The 17815-nt window shown below is 42.7% G+C and overlaps 1 protein-coding gene across 1 annotated transcript in view; it reads right to left on the bottom strand.

The window, feature by feature from the left end:
- Ankfn1 (ankyrin-repeat and fibronectin type III domain containing 1) overlaps positions 1-13860 on the bottom strand; it is a 387596-nt gene extending 373736 nt beyond the window's left edge. The window contains exon 1 of the mRNA XM_013519407.1: positions 13639-13860. The gene's annotated coding sequence lies outside the window, so the exon portion shown is untranslated. The remainder of the gene's footprint in view (positions 1-13638) is intronic.
- Between the last annotated feature and the right edge of the window lie 3955 nt (positions 13861-17815).

The raw sequence follows: 17815 nt of genomic DNA on the forward strand, positions 1-17815 counted from the left end.
TACCCATGCTTACGTCAGGGCGTTCAGCTGTAACCTGCCCGGTGTTGCCTCAGCCACCTGGAGCTCATGCAGGGTCATAGGGATCTTGCTGCAGGTGGCATTTTCCTGGAATGGAGACTCACTGATCATGCGGAAACCATAAACTGAGGCTCTGTGTCCCAGAAGATCAGCCACCTGGCCCTTTCAATGCCAGGTGAGTTGACCCACCTATAGGACACAAGAGAAACCTGCTGCTTGTCTACTCAGTTTCTTTTTTCACCTACTACTACAACCTGCATAGTTTACTCACAAAGGAGGCAAATCAGAGGCATCAGGGGGTGCTAAATCACTGCTAGCAGCTGGCAATAGAATCACTATATCAAATCTTATGACAGGATGCTAGTATTGAGCAAGAGAGTTCTCAAGCTTTCAAAACCTACTACCCAGAAAACAGTTTGGGAGCTCTTCAAAACGTTGAACATAGAATTACTATGTGACCCCAGCAATTGCACTTCTAGGTATATGCCAAGCTGAATTCAAAATAGGTCCTTAAATTCCTAAACACAAATGCGGAAACACACAATAGTTAAAAGACAAAAACAATTCAAATGTCCATCAGCAGATGAATGGAAGTACAAATTGTGGTGTACCTATACAATGAAATATCACTCAGCCATAAAAGAAATTAAATGAAACTATGTATTGTCTCTAATGTTCTTTTAAAGTATTATTTTCTTATTCCCTTTAATGATTTGATCAATCTTCTATTCTGACATCTGGTAGTCTGAGCAACTTCATTGAAGATAATCATGTGCAGTGTAACAACCACTGTTAATCCCTATCATTGGGTTTGAATCCCTGTATCATTTTTAACATCTTTGCTTTGGTTTATTTGCATTTTGCTATTGTTCTTTTTTTGTACTACTTTCTTTAAAATAAAAAAATATATAAAGGAATTAAGTATTGTGTGTTCCACAAACTGGGCAAATCTCACAAACATTATGCTGAATGAAAAGAGTCAGACACAAAAGGTTAAATATTGTGATCTACATGAAATATTCAGAATGGACAAATCGTGGAAACAGAAAGAAAACTGGTGATGATCAGAGATTGGAAAAATGAGGAGTGATTCAACTGTAGTTTTAACTGATGAGAGACTTTATTTTGAAATAATTAAAGTGTTTTAGAACTAAATATAAGTAGTGGATAGACAATATGAGTGTACTGAATGTCACTGAACTATCAACTTTAAAATGTTTAATTTTATATTATGTAATTCATATCAATTTAAAAAAGATAGTCAAGTCTACAACCTCCTCTGAAATGTATAAAAACAAAGATGGGGATGAACGAACACATATCAATATGTGATTAAAGACAGAGTGAAATGTTAATTGCAGAACCCAGGTGTTGTCCCTGGGTATGACCACACTGTAAAAGTCAATGTTTCTGTGTACTTAAGAACTGTTACAATAACATGTTAAGATGTTGGGATAACAGTAGAAGCCTAGTAATTATCTTGGTAAGCAGTTGGAAAGTAAATCCCCAAATCCTGCTCTCCAACATGGATCTCCTGGTCCTTCTTATGGCCAGAGCACATTTGGGAACTTGTTGGGATAAATTTCTGTGTTTTTCCACTGCGTGTTTTCTTAACACCCCTCCACTTTCTGGTCCTTACCTCACCCAGCTGCAGAAAATGCTGTCATTTCATTGTAAGTTTGCCATGTGCACACATCTGTATAGGCCAGACCTTGTGCCCCATGACTTAGATCATTATCTCCTGTTCCCATAACACTCAGAGCAGGTTGCAGATGAACACCAAGATGTAAGCTTCATGAGGCACAAAGTATTACATCTGTTTCATGTAAGTATATTGTATATAAAGTAAAAATAAGTAAATCTAAGGTTTGTAAAGGGGAGGATAATGTTACATTGGGGGATAGTTAATAAGATGAGCTTATGATGTGCTCTTCTGGGAGGGGCAGGACTATTGTGCTTCCACAAATATAGTAACTTTGTGAAAATCCACTGAACTTCACTATGAACACCTTTTTGTAGTACAGTATGTTAATAAAATTTTCAAAAACCACTAAAGAGATGAAACAGGCAGTTTGATAAAATTAATCAGTAAAATCAAAGAGAGATTGTTAAAATGGCTAATTAAAAATTAAGAAGAAAGAAGGAGAAGAAACAAGTGAAAAGGATTAGGAATCAGAGGAAGGTTAGCTACCTATACAGAGAGAGTTGAAATTATATGGCAGAATAATGTATACAGCGTTATACTTGAAAATGGCCCTGAAAATCTTTCTGAATTGGATACTTTTCCAAGAAAATGACTGAACCAAATACAGTTAAGGGAACAGCATTCAATCACAGAGGCCGCTGCTGTCTGGAATCTGAGCTAGAGTGGCGTCCATAGATCTCCCTCCTCTCAGCAGCAGTGCAGGGCACGGCAGCAGATGCTCACACTGACCAAACGGGAAAGGGACTGGGTGCAGGTACAGGGTAGCTCCTTGTTCTGGAGAAACTGTGAAACTCTGCCATAGAAAGAAAGTGCTGAGAGTCACTAGTCAGTGTAAATTCATTTCTTATGAAAGCGCAGAGTGTGGGGATAAAGCCTTGCCTTGGTTTCTTTCCCAAGGCTATGTGAAGACAAACTAAGACCAAGATGGCTCAAGTGTGTGGAGCAGAGGTGCACTCACACTGGGGAGTGGAAATAGTATTTTGTTGTAATAAGTATCCTTCCTTTTAAAATAAGAAGCCACCTTTTAATGACTTTAAAGGTGGTTGGAACTGTTACTTTTGCTTCAGGTGATTTTTAAAGAAAAGTTGGCTTATGTGACATAGGAGGGAAGCAGTATATTAAAACAAATATTAAGGTTGGAAAGTAATCCATGAGCAGCTGAGCAGAATGTAGTTGAAGGAGCTTTTTCTCTTAGCTAATAGCTCTCCCCTAACTTAATACCCAAGATAAGAGAGACACTTTGAGCAGGAAAACAAGGCTAGGAGAGATAGACTTTGAAGACAAAGACAGAAGGATAAAAAATGACCAAAGTTTAGTGTGTTGAGAAACTTGACCTTTCTTAGTTAAAAAAGACAAGGTTTGCACTGATTGCACAAGTCAGCCTCCAAGTGGGTAAGAATTGGAGAGGAAGGTCTTGCTTTAGAGCAGAAGTGGGGAGCTTTAGTGAAATGCGGTCATATTAGGAAGGATTTTGCTTGGAATATAAAATTGTCTGCTTAAGCTTAGAGTATCTTGGTAAGACAAAGGGAAAGAAAGATCAAAATGAAAATGTTAAACAGACAAAAACGAAAATGGAAATACTGTAATTGATGGGGTGAGTTATTAGATAAGGAGAGAAGAAGTGGTAGATTCAAGGGAGAGGTTTGGCTTTGGAGAGAAGACAGACTAACAAAATTAATAGTATCTCTACAGTGGGCTGTGTAGGGTTCCAAATAGTTATGCCCATTTCCCAACCTCTCACACCTGAGAATACGGCCTTCGAAAACAGTGTTTCTGCATCTATCATTTAGGATTTCAAGGTGGGATCATTCAGGATTTAGGATTAAATAACCTAGGTTCACTGGCTGATGTCATCATAAGAAAAAGTAGAGAGGGGGAGTTGAGGATTTAGCTCATTGGCACAATGCCTGCCTGGCAAGCGCAAGGTCATGAGTTCAATTCCCGGTAACGGAAAAAAACCCAAAAAAAGAAAAACCAAAAAAAAAAAAAAAAACCAGTGTGAAAGAAAAAGTAGAGAAGGAATTTGAGACACACAAACACAGTGAAGACACAGGAGAGAGACCATACAGAGACAGATGCAGCTTCAGGCTAGGACACATCAGGAACTAGACTTGCTAGAAGGGTCAGGAAGTGTTCTCAGGGGCCTTCTCCACAGTACCTCGGTGTCTTGGTTTTCTCTCCTTATTGAGACAAAATATCCAACACCCAAAATTAAGGAAGGAAAGGTTTATTTAGCTCACAGTTTGTGGAGGTTTCAGTCCATAATCAGCTGGCTCCCAGGCAGAGTGGCAGGGCACAGGGACAACAGTTCAAGGCAGCAGAAGACAGCCAGAGCAACAAGAGCAAAAGGGAAGGGAGAGCAAACCTCTTTTCCTGTCTCACTTTGTGTGTTGACCACCCATCCACACCATCCTCATGCCCTCCTCTTCTACCGGCTCAGGATGTTCACACAATGAGGACCCTGACCCCCTGCTGAGTCACTTAGTAAAGTTTCTAAACTTCTCAGTTCTCAGGTTGACACAATGTATCAACCATTACAATCCACTCCTTGTCAACTTGGCAACAGACACATTTCTTCAAACTGGTTTCCAGATGCAAAGGCATGTTTATTTTTATCAATTCACAACTTGAACATTACAGAACAGTTTAACAATCCTTAAGAACCAGTATTGAGTCTGTCAACATACTACATTAGAACCATAACGTTCTGCCCCTGGCCTCCCAAAGACTCCTGCACATCCCTTTATGCAAAAGGCATTTAGTCCCTGTCTAAGAGTTACCAAAGTCATAACAGTTTCAGCATTGCTGATAAGTCCAAGGCCCAAGTCTCCTCTGAGGTGTAAGGTCAACTCTTAGCTTCAAGCCTCTGTACAAATGAAAAGTTAAACACTTCCAGCATTCAACAGCACAAAATAAACATTTTCATTTCAAAAGTTGCAAAAGGGAATACAAAGGATTGGGACCAAAGCAAGTCCAAAATCTAGCAGGGCAAATAAATCTTGTAGTTCCATGTCCAGCATCTGACGTAATCTGTGACAAGTTGTGAGCTCCAAAGGGCTTGAGTGGTTCCACCCCTACTGCATTTCTGGTGGTTGTAGCTCCCATAGCTTCTCTCTTAGGCCTGCTCTGCTCCCTCCTTGCAGGTTTCCTTAGATGATTCACATTCTTGCTTTTTCCAAACTTCTTGGGTGTCCACTGCACCTTTGGCTTCACCCTCACAGCTTCACACGCTGCCCTCTCAGGGGCTCACTGCCTGGCCACCCAGGCCTTCTGAAATCAAACCCCATAATGCTTGCATTCTGCATGCACATAAAACAAGAACCGTGTAGATGTTGCCAAGGTCTGCTGCCAGCTGGAGCAGTGGCAAGGCTTTTCTCTCTCTTGGCTGTAAGGGTCGAGTGCCTGAATCACTGGGCACTCAGAATCCAGTTCGGAGGAACAAATTTTCTTTGCTGCTGCCATTCTGGAACACAGTGTGGCTGCCGCCAGCCTAGAACATAGTGCTCTGTGTCTTTCTCCTCAAAGCAAAGTCTTTTATTTTTGCAGTTTTGAGGCTGCAAAGGCTAGAAGAGACTTGCTGCTTCTCATGATGCCCTCAAGACATCTTTTTTATTCTTCGGTTCCTTCTCAGCAGTCAAGATCTCCTCAGCTCTATCTTTGCATTTCACAGCTTTACTGGAGCTTCCTTTCCGGCCAGACTCACAACATTTAAAATCATCCTGCTAGGTTGTTTGCTCTTCATTTTCAACATAGATCTAGCTAAAAGCCCCCAACAATAGCCATGCCACAGTGTGAATATTCAACTGCCTTAAAATTTCCTCCACCAGATTAATTAGAATGCCACTCTTAATCTCAGTTTTAGGCAAAGTCTCTGGACACAAGCAAAATGCAGACTAACTTTCTGACAAGCCATAACACACATCGTCTGTAGTCCAACAACCGAGGCAGTCCCTCCCAGCAGAAACCTCCTGAGTCTGATCTTTACCAGCAGGATTTCTATCAGCCTTCTGGTTTTCTGAACTTTGTCTAGAATCTCTCATACAAAACAGCCTGAGGTGTTCCAGCACTACTCTTTCAGGGGACATCTCCAAACCTTTCCAAACTCTTCCCACAAGCCATTCCCAAAGGCTCTTGAACTACATGGTCAGATATAGTCACGGCAATGACCCCACTTCTCTGGTACCAAATTTTGTCTTGATTACTTTTCTCTTGTTGATGAGACAAAATACCCGACACCCCAAATTAAGAAAAGAAAGGTTTATTTAGCTCACAGTTCATGGAAGTTTCAGTCCATAATCAGTTGGCTCCAAGGCAGGGTGGCATGACACAGGGGCAACAGTTCAAAGCAGCAGAAGACAGCAAAGACAAGAGCAAAAAGAGGGGAGCAAGCTTCTTTTTCTCCCTTATATTGTATGCCAGCTATCCACCCACACTGTCTCCATGCCTTCCTCTCCCACAAGCTCAGGGTGTTTACAAAGTGAGGACCCTGGCCCCTGCTGAGTCATTTAGCTAAGCTTCTAAACTTCTCAATTCTCAAGTTGACCGAGTGCATCAACCGTTACACTCGGATGCCTTCATTTTGGGATTCCAGCCTCCAGAACTGTGAGAAATATATTTCTGTATCTTGCTCTCCCTAATTTTTGGTGATTTATTATGGCAGCTCTAAGAAATTAACATTAAGCTTTAAACTGCACCTCAAAAATGGAGTCTGCAGTGTGAGCAGACAGAAGATATACCACCATACCTCAGAGATGCTGACTCAGTGAGAAGGCCAGTCCACTCGGCACAGAAGAATGTGACCCTAGAACACTACTGTGGCTGTTAAGCCAACCCTCTTGCTGCACCTTCAGCCTTTGCTTGCCTTCTTCACCACTACAACTTCCCATACATCTCCATCCCAATCACTTTAGATGCAAAGCATTAAATCCTCTAGTCTGTCTCTCTCAACCATGTAGTTTATATCAAACTTTAATTAAGGAGGCCATGAGGAAAACAGCCATGATGTGGTATGTATATATATACCAGCAGGATTTCTATCAGCCTTCTGGTTTTCTGTGGTATATATATATACCACATCATGGTATATATGGTTTGATTTCTCTTGGGTACCTTATTTTCATGGTTATTGAAAATATTGCCTATTCCTGCCACCAAGTTCAAGTTCCTCAATTCCTTACGACTTAATGTACCACCAATTACAGCATAACAAGACACTAAGAATTACTTACTTGACTCATTTTAGCTCCCTCACTGGGATTCAAAGACAGGGGTGATTATCTCCCTATATTCAATTTATTAAGAAATTGCCATCTGTCCTCTAGATTCCAAAGGGAGTTTTAAAAAGAAATATGTTCCAGAGGAAGACACTTTGTTCACTTCATATTTTTAATAGCCACTTTCTACCAGATATTTTGTTAAGTGTGAGAAATATATGTATGAATGAGATGAGAAGAAGGAATCTGATTTTCAGAGATCTCACTGTCTCATATGTAGCTGGGAAATAAACGTCTTATTGAACAATGCAAATATCATACGAGGAGGATTATCTTGCAGTGAAAAAGGGTACTGCTGGGGAGGCTTGGGAAGGGAGATTTCTGGAAATAGGGTAGGACTGGTGATGGTCTTTGTTTGTCACTCCAGATCCCCCTCCACCTTTTCCACCTGCTCTGTGCTCTGTGCTCAAGGTGGGAACATTTGTGAGTGGTGTCCTTGGGCTCTCATGTCTTCCAGCTTCCAGCCAGCTTCCGTCAAATGGGACACAAAGGCCGAGCATGAGTGGGTAGAGGAGACAGTGCCCCTCCCTGTCACACTGCAGGTTGCCAGAGGCTGCACTGCTCTAGAATGGGCCACCATTTCTGAGGTCTGGCTTATGGGTCTGACCATGTCTGAGCAATGGCTTCCTCCTTTTGGCCTCTGGCTGCATCCTGGGCCACTTTGCCAGCCTGGCTTGGTTTCCATTTATCCTGACCTTTCCTCTGTGAATGCTGTCATCATTCAGCTCTATATACCAGCTCATTGGAATGTGGTGTCTATTTCCTGCTGGACACCAGTGGTTACTGAGATCCAGGTTGCTTCACCAAGCTGTGGGTAGGTTTCATTATGTCCTGAGGAACAAGTAAGGTTTCACCAGGTGCATACAGGTAGGGTGAGATTGCCAAAGCTGAGGTAAGAGGTAAGAGGTCCAGGCTGGAGGTCAAGGTAGCACATTGCACATTTGGAGACTAATAAAGAACTCCAATCTTCAAATAGAGAGAGCTGCAGGGAGTAGTGGGGAGGAGAGGCCTGGAATGCCACTAAGTCTTTGGGGTTTCATCCATAAGTAGTGAGACATTTCAAAGCTGCCAGTGCCTTAAATCATTAAATCCTCAGGTCTTTCTAGGAAAACTGTGTTTCAGAAATGAGAAACTAGTGTAGATCTCTGTTTTGCATTTATATTTTATTGGCTTTGCACTCTTCCCTGCTTGGTGGCTAATAAAATTCACTTGCAGCTTGCAAACTGAGTAAAGCTGCTGGCTTTAAATAAAAATTAAACATTAAATCACTTCAAAAGCTTTTCCTTCTCAGTCCCAACGTACTGGGCCTTCTCCTTATGTATTATGGAAAAAGAGACTGTTCCTCCTGAGAAATGTCACAGTTTCATTCAATTATAGAAAACTTTGCTAACTATGACCATCTTTCATAGGTCCTTAGAAAGGGAGGGCTTGATCGGAGCTAAGATTGCTGGCTCAGGCCTTAGGAAAAGAGGAAGAGAGAAGCCGAAGTAACACCTGGTGAAGATAGGCGAGGTGTGAGATGTAGATCTGGGATGAAGGAAAACAAGTTCAGAACAACACTGTCCAGTGAAGATACAATGTGAAACACAAATTCAAGTCACATATACAGTTTTAAATATTGCAGCAGCCACATTATAGAAAAAGGAAAAGACGGAAGCATCTCAGATGTCCGTGGATGGGTGAATAAATAAACAAAATGTAGTCTGTATGTGTGAATGGAATAATATTCTATCTATAGCCAGAAGAAAATCCAGATACACCCTACAGTATGGGTCAACCTTGATGACATCATGGTAAATGAAATAAGACAGTTAAAAAAAAACAACCCGTATGAGTCCACTTGTATATAACTAGGACATTTAAATCTACAGTGAAAGAGCTGTGAATGGTACTTTCCAGTGGGTAGGGGTGGGGGAGAAGAGAAGTTATTGATGAGAACAGTTTCAGTTTTGGAAGATGAAGCTTTGGAGATTGTTAGCACAGCAATGTAAATGTACTTAACACTACTACACTGTATGCCTAAAAAGAGTTAAAACAATATATTGCATGTTATATTTTACCAGTTTTTTAAAAAATAAAAAATATACAGGTAGTGAGATTTATTTTAATAATGTATTTTATTTAACGTGTTAGTCACAAAACTTTGTTTCAATATGTAATCAACACAGACCTACTAAGATACTCATTTTTTTTCTCACTGAGCTTTGAAATCTAGTGCATACTTTACACTTAGGAGACGCCTCAGTTTGGGCTAGCCACAATTCAAGTGCTCATTAATCAAATGAGTTTGCTGGTTTCCATATTGGAAAGCACCGATCAGAACACTGGGCAAAGTCAAGTGCTCAACTGCTACTGTCCCTTTCCTTAGAAGTCCATCAGTGACTTGCCTTAAGGCATCTTTTCCCTTTAGGAATTTGCCTTTGAGGGAGTAACAGGAATGGGCTGAGAGGTAAGATTTCTGTGTACTACCATGGGAGGATGATCTAACAACTACTCAAGAATCCCCAGGCAAAAGAGATCAGAAGAGATCACAGGCCTGAGCGAGTGGGTCCCAGGCAAATCCATTGCTGTTACTATTGTAGGTCTTGTTGCAATGTTAATCTACTGGTATATCAGTGAGGTACAGTCAGATGCAACAGACATGGAAAGACTCACTAGCTCTGTCACCTGGGACAGCTGGTGACATAACATGGCCGAGCCTGAGTTACTTCATTAGTAAAACCGGGATAAGGAAAATGGCTGTCTCATAAAGCTGTTTAAGATGAGAGCAACGTGCTCACTCAAAGCTTCTGGATAAGGTGTCTGGCACATAGTGAAGACTGCTGTTAGTTACGCTTGTGATAGATACCTCTATGACTGCTATCACTGCTGTTAGGAGTATGTTTCTGCTGCACACTAGTGTTTCAGCATCCTTTCAGACTTTCTGTCACCCTCCCAGCACATATTAAGTGTGGCTGTGGTCAAACACGCATTCTAGAGCAAGCTAGACTGTTTGAATGTAAATTGTATTCCTATCTTTCTCAGTGCCTCCTTCTTACTTCCTGACCCCAAAACAAGATCCCCATCTCCTCTCCAGCATAACCTCCTTATTTCTCAATTTAAAAATCTGTAAAAGGAGAACACTGATAGCTAAAAACTACATGGGGTGGTTGTGATGATAAAATGAAGTAACATAGATAAAACATGGCCTAGCACACTGCAGACCCTAGGCAAGTGAGAGCAGATGTTACTAAGTGAAAGATGGGAATGCAATGGCAAAGAAAGCAGAAACCACACTTGGGCATGCTACTGTTCTGCAGGAGAGCTTCTACCAGTAAGAAAATAAAGACTGAAGAGGGTTGGCACATGGGAAGTCCTTCCTAGTGCCCCCCTTGCTTAAATACTTGGGCAACAATTTAAAAGCTTGTCTTCTGCCTGGTAGGTGGCAAGGTCACTCTTGCTTCTGGTCTGTCAGTCCTCTGAAAGAGCAGCTAGACCTCACACTAGATCTACATCTGCTTCTAGAACCCCCACTCCTTTGGTGAAACAGTTCTGGTTCTAATAAGCTCTCACAGACTGAAAAAGTCAATTAAGCTTCTAAAAAAATTGATCTGCTTATCTGAGCTAAGGAAATCTTGTTCCCAGGACACTGCTCTACCCCAGTAGCATAGGTCAGGGTGGGTGAACGCCAGCTGAGCTGGAGCGTGCCTCTCCCCAGGCACTCTTAGCCTGTGCACAAATGATTATTGAATGAACAAAAGAGATTAGAATTGAAGCAATTTATAGTGAGCTGTATGGGAGGTCGGGAAAGTTCAGATTCATCTCGAGATTGATGAGATACAAAGGAGGAAGAAAGAAAAGAAAAATAAATATTTGGTAACATCATCTTTACAGAAGTCAGGAACTGAAAAAGGAAGTATTCTATGGCTCTGGTTGATAGGGGTGAGTATTCAGAACACCCTACCCTCTCCATGGCCCCATCATTGGAAAGCATGTCCTTGGGAGAAGTGTACAGAGAACTGCAGACTATAAAACATAGTGCTGTTTTCTGTTTGTTTCTTTGTCTTTCACTTATAAACTTAGCTAGTCTTCGTTTTCCTAAGGACTACAGTCCTAGCCTGCCAGACGTCAGTCTCACTTCCCGCCCGAGAAGTGAGTTAACCCCTATCCCAGCTCTTCAGGGTTGATGAAAAAAACTCAAGGGCCCAAATGGGCTGTCAGGATTGAGCTCCAGAGCTCAGAGGTAGTTCCAGGCTGGCTTCCTCACCTGTGATCCTGCTGTCTGTCTCAGAAGCTGGGGTACGGAATGGAGGACCTGCATCCACCCATTACTCCTCTACCCCTGACAGAGTAGGACTTCCTCATCTTCTTGGTGAGAAAACCTGGGAGGCTGTTTCTCTATCCTATGAAGGATAACTCAACCTGCCTCATTAGGACTCGAAACACCAACTTTACAAAAGTGACCAGCACCTTTGTTTAACTCCTAATTTAGGAAGAAAAAAGACAACCAAAGAATCTCATGTGTATAAGGCTCTAGAGGAGTTGGTGTTTTCTAGACCATATTGTAGATTATTTAGATGATACACATACATTTCAGAGAATAGATTGGTACATCTATGAAGGCATGAAAAACCAAAACAAGTTTCTCACCTCAGGAATATCGATGTTACAGTTTTAGATCTCCCAGTTTGTTAAAGGGGACTAAAAACACACAAGACCCAGAAATATTCATTGCAGTATCACCATTGCGAACAAACCGGAAGTAATTTAAATGTCCAACAACTGCTAAACTGATTATGATGGAGCCACTGAGGGGACTGACCCACTTAATGCAGCCACAATTAAACGATCTATACGAAAGCTGTACTGGAATATGGGACGATAGCACGGACCAACACCGAGGAAAAGGCAGATTGAACGAGTATATCAAGGCTACTGTTGTCCCACAAAAGCATCCATGGAAAAGCTGGCAGAGAGTGCAGAGAAAACTCAAAGGTGCTGAGAGGGCTGGATTAGAAGATCTGTAAGAAGACACTTTGTCGTGTCTGCAAGGCATGGTCACTAGTAGTAGCACAGGTAAGTAAGAACAGAGCAGGGACCTCACATTACCCCTGCCCTCCCCCCACTTTCCCAAGGTTGCTTTGGTTCGATTTTATTTGTCTGCAAAGGCACACATCTATGCCACAGATGGGTCAAGATGCCGTGATGGCCCCAGTGTTATACCCTTTACACCGGTATGGCCACAAGAGCCCTCTTCCTGTTCCTTGCCAGGTGAGAACAGCCTCACCTGTGTACCCTGGTGTGTCACAGCATGAGAAAGATTGGAAAGAATTGCCTCCATAGAAGAATTCCTCATAGAAGGCAGATGACTCGTTTCTCTCCCCGCTTCCTCTGCCCTGGTTCATTCATATTTAATTATACATCCCTTAGCAGCTTGGGAATCAGGGTTCTGACCTGCCGGGGTAACACCATGTAGTGCATACCCAACCATCCAGCTGGCTGCTCTCTCAGCCGCGTACTAAGGCAAAGTGCCTCAGCCTCTCCCACCCTCCTGTATGCACAGCTGCGCAAAGCCTGGCCCTTGCTCCCACCTTTCTCCCCGTGGTTCCCTCCTCCTGGAGAAAATGAGCTAGTTTGGTTCTACTGCAGATGCTCAGCAGCAATATCATACTCTCTAAGGAAAGAAAGGTGTGTGTGTGTGTGTGTGTGTGTGTGTGTGTGTGTGTGTGTTGTGTCTTCCTACAGGCACAATCCAGACAAGTGTATAGTTTATGACCAGGCACGTTTCTGTCCAGCACGCTATTTAGCACCAGTAACCACCACCACCTGCAGGCACACAGCAGCTCACGAAGCTAAGAAAAGCTGCTGCTTGCTACACAAGTGCTTTAAAGCGAAACCATTCTCTTTCTGTCCTTTTCCAAGTTCAGTCTACTCACTGTCCACACATAGCAAGACCCCCCACCCCCAGCTTGATCTGAAACAACACAATACAAAACAAACTTTCTGGAAGTTCAAAACCTGTGTGTTTGCCTTGGGCTGAGAGGATGGATAAATGCAGTCCATGCTTTCCATTGCCCGGGCTCAATGAACTCTTTCAACAGTGACAATCGAGAGGTTAAATCCTGTTGGATTTGGTGCTGTTTACTACAGAGACCTGAAGCTGACAGCCAGAGATACAAGTGTCACCCTGATCCTTTTGCAGCCACAGGGATGCAAGCGCCCCTCAGGGAAAAGCACCTGGGAGGCAAAGCAAGAAAGATCCCCACATCTGCAAAAGAAACTTGGGAAAGAATCCCTCTGGGGAGTCCTTCCGTCGGCTTGCAAAAGGTCTTTTGGGCTGAGATGTCTTTCTGCCCTGCAGCCCACTCTCAAGGATGAAGAAGCAAAAGAGAAAAAAATAAACAGAAAATATTCTTCCCCACCTGCTGTTTACATGTTTTACAATCAGCAAGCAGAGAAAATGCAAGTGCGTGTGGACACATTCCCTTCCCTCCTTTGGAAGAGGAGGGCAGATCCCAAATGCATTTGTTAATTGTGTAAGCCACCCCCGCCACCCCAGCCGTGGGAAAAGCCTCAACGACACATGCACGCCCACCCCGCAGCCAAGCCCACTCCCCAGCATCCCATCCCCACGCTGCAGAGAAATCATCAAACGCTACTCACACGCGGCAGCCTCAGCCTCCCTCTACCTCTCCCCAGCTTGTGCACGGGCTCCGGTCGCGGCTGCTGCTTCTCCTGTTGCAAGTGAAACAAGCCTTCATCGGCAGAGATGGTTTTCCTCTGGGCTGCTTTGTCTGAGATTCCCCAGATGAACAGCGACTCGTTTATGTCATTATCCGAGTTTGATTGCTCCCCTAACACAGGCAGGGCTTTGGGGCTGTCATCTTCCACTGGCTGGGCTTCTGGAGAGAGAAACAACAGACCTGAAACTGACAACTGATCGCATCAGAACACTCCAGGGGACGGCAACCCAAGACTACGAAGTAACACGTTAGCTTACAGTGATACCATGCAAAGCCATAGATCATCTGTCTCCCATTGGCCCCGGGACCCTAACCAAGTGGAAGAGACATTATTTATGAACTTGTAGCTTTCAGAATGACTCCAGGTATAGCCAGATGGACATCACCAACCCTGGGACATGTTCTACCTTATGGGAATTAATAAAGAGGTAATATCATTTGGCGGTTAAAGTGAAAGGCTTTTAGAGAAACATGGACTTACATAAATCTAAGTACATTGGGATTCAAGTGTGAATTCCACCACTTTATGGACTGTGCAATTTTGGCAAACTCTTTTTTCCTTCTTAGGCTCTTTCTTTACCTGCACATCAGGGACAGTGATACTTGGCTTCCTTAGGAGAGCAGAACGACCTGTGTGTGAGGTCAATGCATGTCACAGGGGAGGAACTCTCTGAAACATGTAAAGATACCCGAATTCATTCTGCAGCAGTGCGTGTTCACTATGAGAAGGACCTGGGTTTTTATTAGACCTCAGGGTCATTTCACTGGTCTGTGTAATCAATTGCTTCCTCAGAGGAAACAGATTATAGTACTTTACATATTTAGGGCAGCCTGAATTTCTAGGTGTCAAGCATGTAAGAATTCTGGGATGTCTATTTTCAAATATGGGAAACAGAGCCTCCAAATGATCAAAACCACTTGACAAAAAGAAGATGCTGACACTTGCTGCTTTGCCTTATACACAGCCTCATGAGAACAGGGTGGAAATCTACCTTGTCTGAAGCTCTTCAATTACACAGGCTGAGGTTTCTCAGGAATGACAGGTTTTGACAAGGGGATCTCAGTAGGGAAACCTATGTCCACTTCAAGTAGAAAGAGAGTGTGCCCAATGGTGGAAATATCCAGAATGTTAACGCTCGACTACACCCTTGACAATATAGATATATAGGGTAACATAAATGGGCAGGACATGGTGGCTGAGCTTTGCTGACTCCCCTCTTGCTTCCCCTTGGCCCCAAAGCAGAAGAAACAAGTTTATGCTGTGCTCCAGCCACTGGACAAATACAGTTCCTGTTTAGAGAATCCCCACCTTGCTGAGGGAATTTCAATAGAACCAATATAAACCAGACCCAACATTGCTAAATGGCTTAGCCCAGTCTGCCAGGTCTCATTTTACTTCACAGAGCATATTGGCTATTGGATGGCAGTTGTGCTTCTGTGTCCAGATACAGTGAGAGTAAACGAATAAGTGCTAAAAACCTGGGCCAGAGAAGTTGCTGACAAAGTCTTCTCCCATGGACTGATACAAAGGAATATTATATCTATGACAGGAATTTAAGATAGGAAGGGGAAACATGGGATTAGCCAATCCAGTTCCACCTTGGTTCTTTCTAACGGTTTAAAAATCCCCAATAAGATCTCAGGACCATGAAACACTCTAAGAAATGTATGCCAAGCACTGAGCACAATATCTGCTATATTGTAAGGATTCAAAAATGCTAGTAATGAATGATAACAGTGATAACTAATAAGGAGAGGATGTAGGAATTGCTATCATTTGCCCTTATAGGTTGTCCCAGATGTCACGCTAGCATTTTGCATAGTTTATTGCATTCAAATCTCACAACAAGTTTGGGGAGAGATGTGATTCACAGTTTACAGATGCGGAAGCCGAGGCATTGGAACTTAACCAATCAGAGGAGAATGGTCATGAAATTCCACTACCACATTTACACAACTATCAGCATCTGCTGCCTCTAGACTCTGCAACCTTCCTTGTCCTGTGGATGAATTGTCCATTCCCTCAGTTAAGGTACCCTTTTGGCTACCCAAGGATATCACTGCAATATTTCCTTATCCTTCCTTCACCATCAATGTTGCCTTCTCTGTTGGATCATTCTCAATAGCTTTGTGCTCCTTCTTCTCCTATATTTAAAAGAAATGTCCTAATTCCATCTCTACCTCCAGCTACTGCCCATGTATGTTACCTTGTATATAAAAGATGTTCTATGACATTGTCGGAATGCATTGGCTATACAGTCCTCTCTCCTGGACTCATTCCAATCCAGTTTTTAATGCCACCTCTCAGCCTAGCTGCTCTTGTCAAAGTCACTGATGATCTCCATATTGCTATTTTCAGCCCTCATCTTCTTTGACTGTCAGTGTCACTTGTCACAGTTGATCACTTCCCTCCTCCTTGAAATACTTTCTGTAGTTGGCTCCCAGGACCCACACCGCCTTTTTTTCCTTCCACCTCCCTGGATGCCCATGCTGAGTGTCTCCTGTGGGTAGCATCTCTCTTCTAGTCTCTGAAAAGCCGTGATTAAAAAGAGGTTCAAAGCCCAGACTTGGAAGTCAGGAGCCCAAAGGGTGCCCCGATGTTATGGTTCAGATCTAAAATGGCTGCCCAAATGCTTATGTTGTGCCTGGGGGTGGGGTGGATCAAGGGGGTGCTATACTTATCAGTAGATTCATCTGTTGATGCGTTTGGTAACTGAATGTGCTGTAAGGATTTAGGGCCTGGCTGGAGGTAGGTTACTGGGGGTTTGACCTGAAAGAGCATTTTCTTGTCCCTGGACCCTCCATTATCTCCCTCTGTTTCCTGGCTGCTATGAGTTGAGCACTTTTCCTCCAGTGTGCTGTGTCTGTCTTGGGGACAGCAGACCATGGACTCAAACCGCGAGCCAAAATAAACCTTTCCTCTCTCTTTTCAGTTGTAGGTGTTGGTTATTTTGTCTCAGCAACAAGGAAAGTAGTGAAGACAACTGACTGCAACTCAGGAGATATATAACCTTGGCAAAATCACTTCACTTCTTTTCTGCTAGTTTCCTAATCTCTAAAATAAGACAACCTTGTGAAGTTGTCCAAAAAGTTAAAGGAGTCATATGTGAAAACACTTAGAAGAGGAGCTGGCATGTGCTAAGTACTCCATGAGCATTAGATATTTTTATTACCCCACTGTTGACATTGAGAACCCAAGGTCTTGGTCCTCAGGCAACTGCTCTTGCCTGCGATCTTCTCTTTCATTTCTTTCACAGACATCTGCAAGCCAGTTAAAAACTACAGTCTAGACCTTTCTCTACAAGGCAGACACAACAGCTTAATTAATACCTTCACTTATTTATGTAGTAGACACTTCAAATGTAAGATATCCAAAGCCCAGTTTCTGACACACTCAACTAACTTGTTGATTCCACACTGCTCTCCATCTCAGGACATGATGATTCTGCCCTTCCAATCACTGAAGTCCAAACTTTGATGTTATTTTTGAGTTATTCTTTCCTCATACTCAAAATTCAGCTGGCAAATTTATAGTTTACACATATGTAAAATTATAAATTGCCAATTTATAAAAAAATATTTTTAAGGAAATTAAAAAATAAAAAGACCAATATTCTTGTAACAGCTTACAGGGCCCTACAAGGCCTCCCTCACCCCATTTTCCCCTATGTTTCGACCTCTTTAAGTTGATCTACTATTTCTCTCTCTGTCCCCCAATGCCCCAGACACAGAGTTCTCTGAGCACACCATGAAAAACATCCCAAGGCCTTTGAAATTTCATTTCTCTGTGCCTGGAGCACTCTGGCTCCATGTACCTTCTGGAATCATTTTAACCTTCTTTCCAATGTCATTTTCTCAATGATACCTTCCCTGATCATCATCATCGTCAATCATACCTCCCTCTCCTAAGCAGTATTTTCTCTGTAATACTAATCAATGGATAGCACACATTTCCTGTTGTGTGACTCTTGTCTCCTTTTCTGAAAATGTGAACTTGACTGTACTTTTCTCATAACTGTTCACCGCATACCTAGAACATAGCCTGCACCAACTAGATGCTCATTAAACATTTCTTGCATGGGTGAATGGAACTAGAG

The sequence above is a fragment of the Chinchilla lanigera genome, unplaced genomic scaffold (assembly GCF_000276665.1).
Source record: "Chinchilla lanigera isolate Chin_1 unplaced genomic scaffold, ChiLan1.0 scaffold00050, whole genome shotgun sequence".
NCBI lineage: Eukaryota > Metazoa > Chordata > Mammalia > Rodentia > Chinchillidae > Chinchilla > Chinchilla lanigera.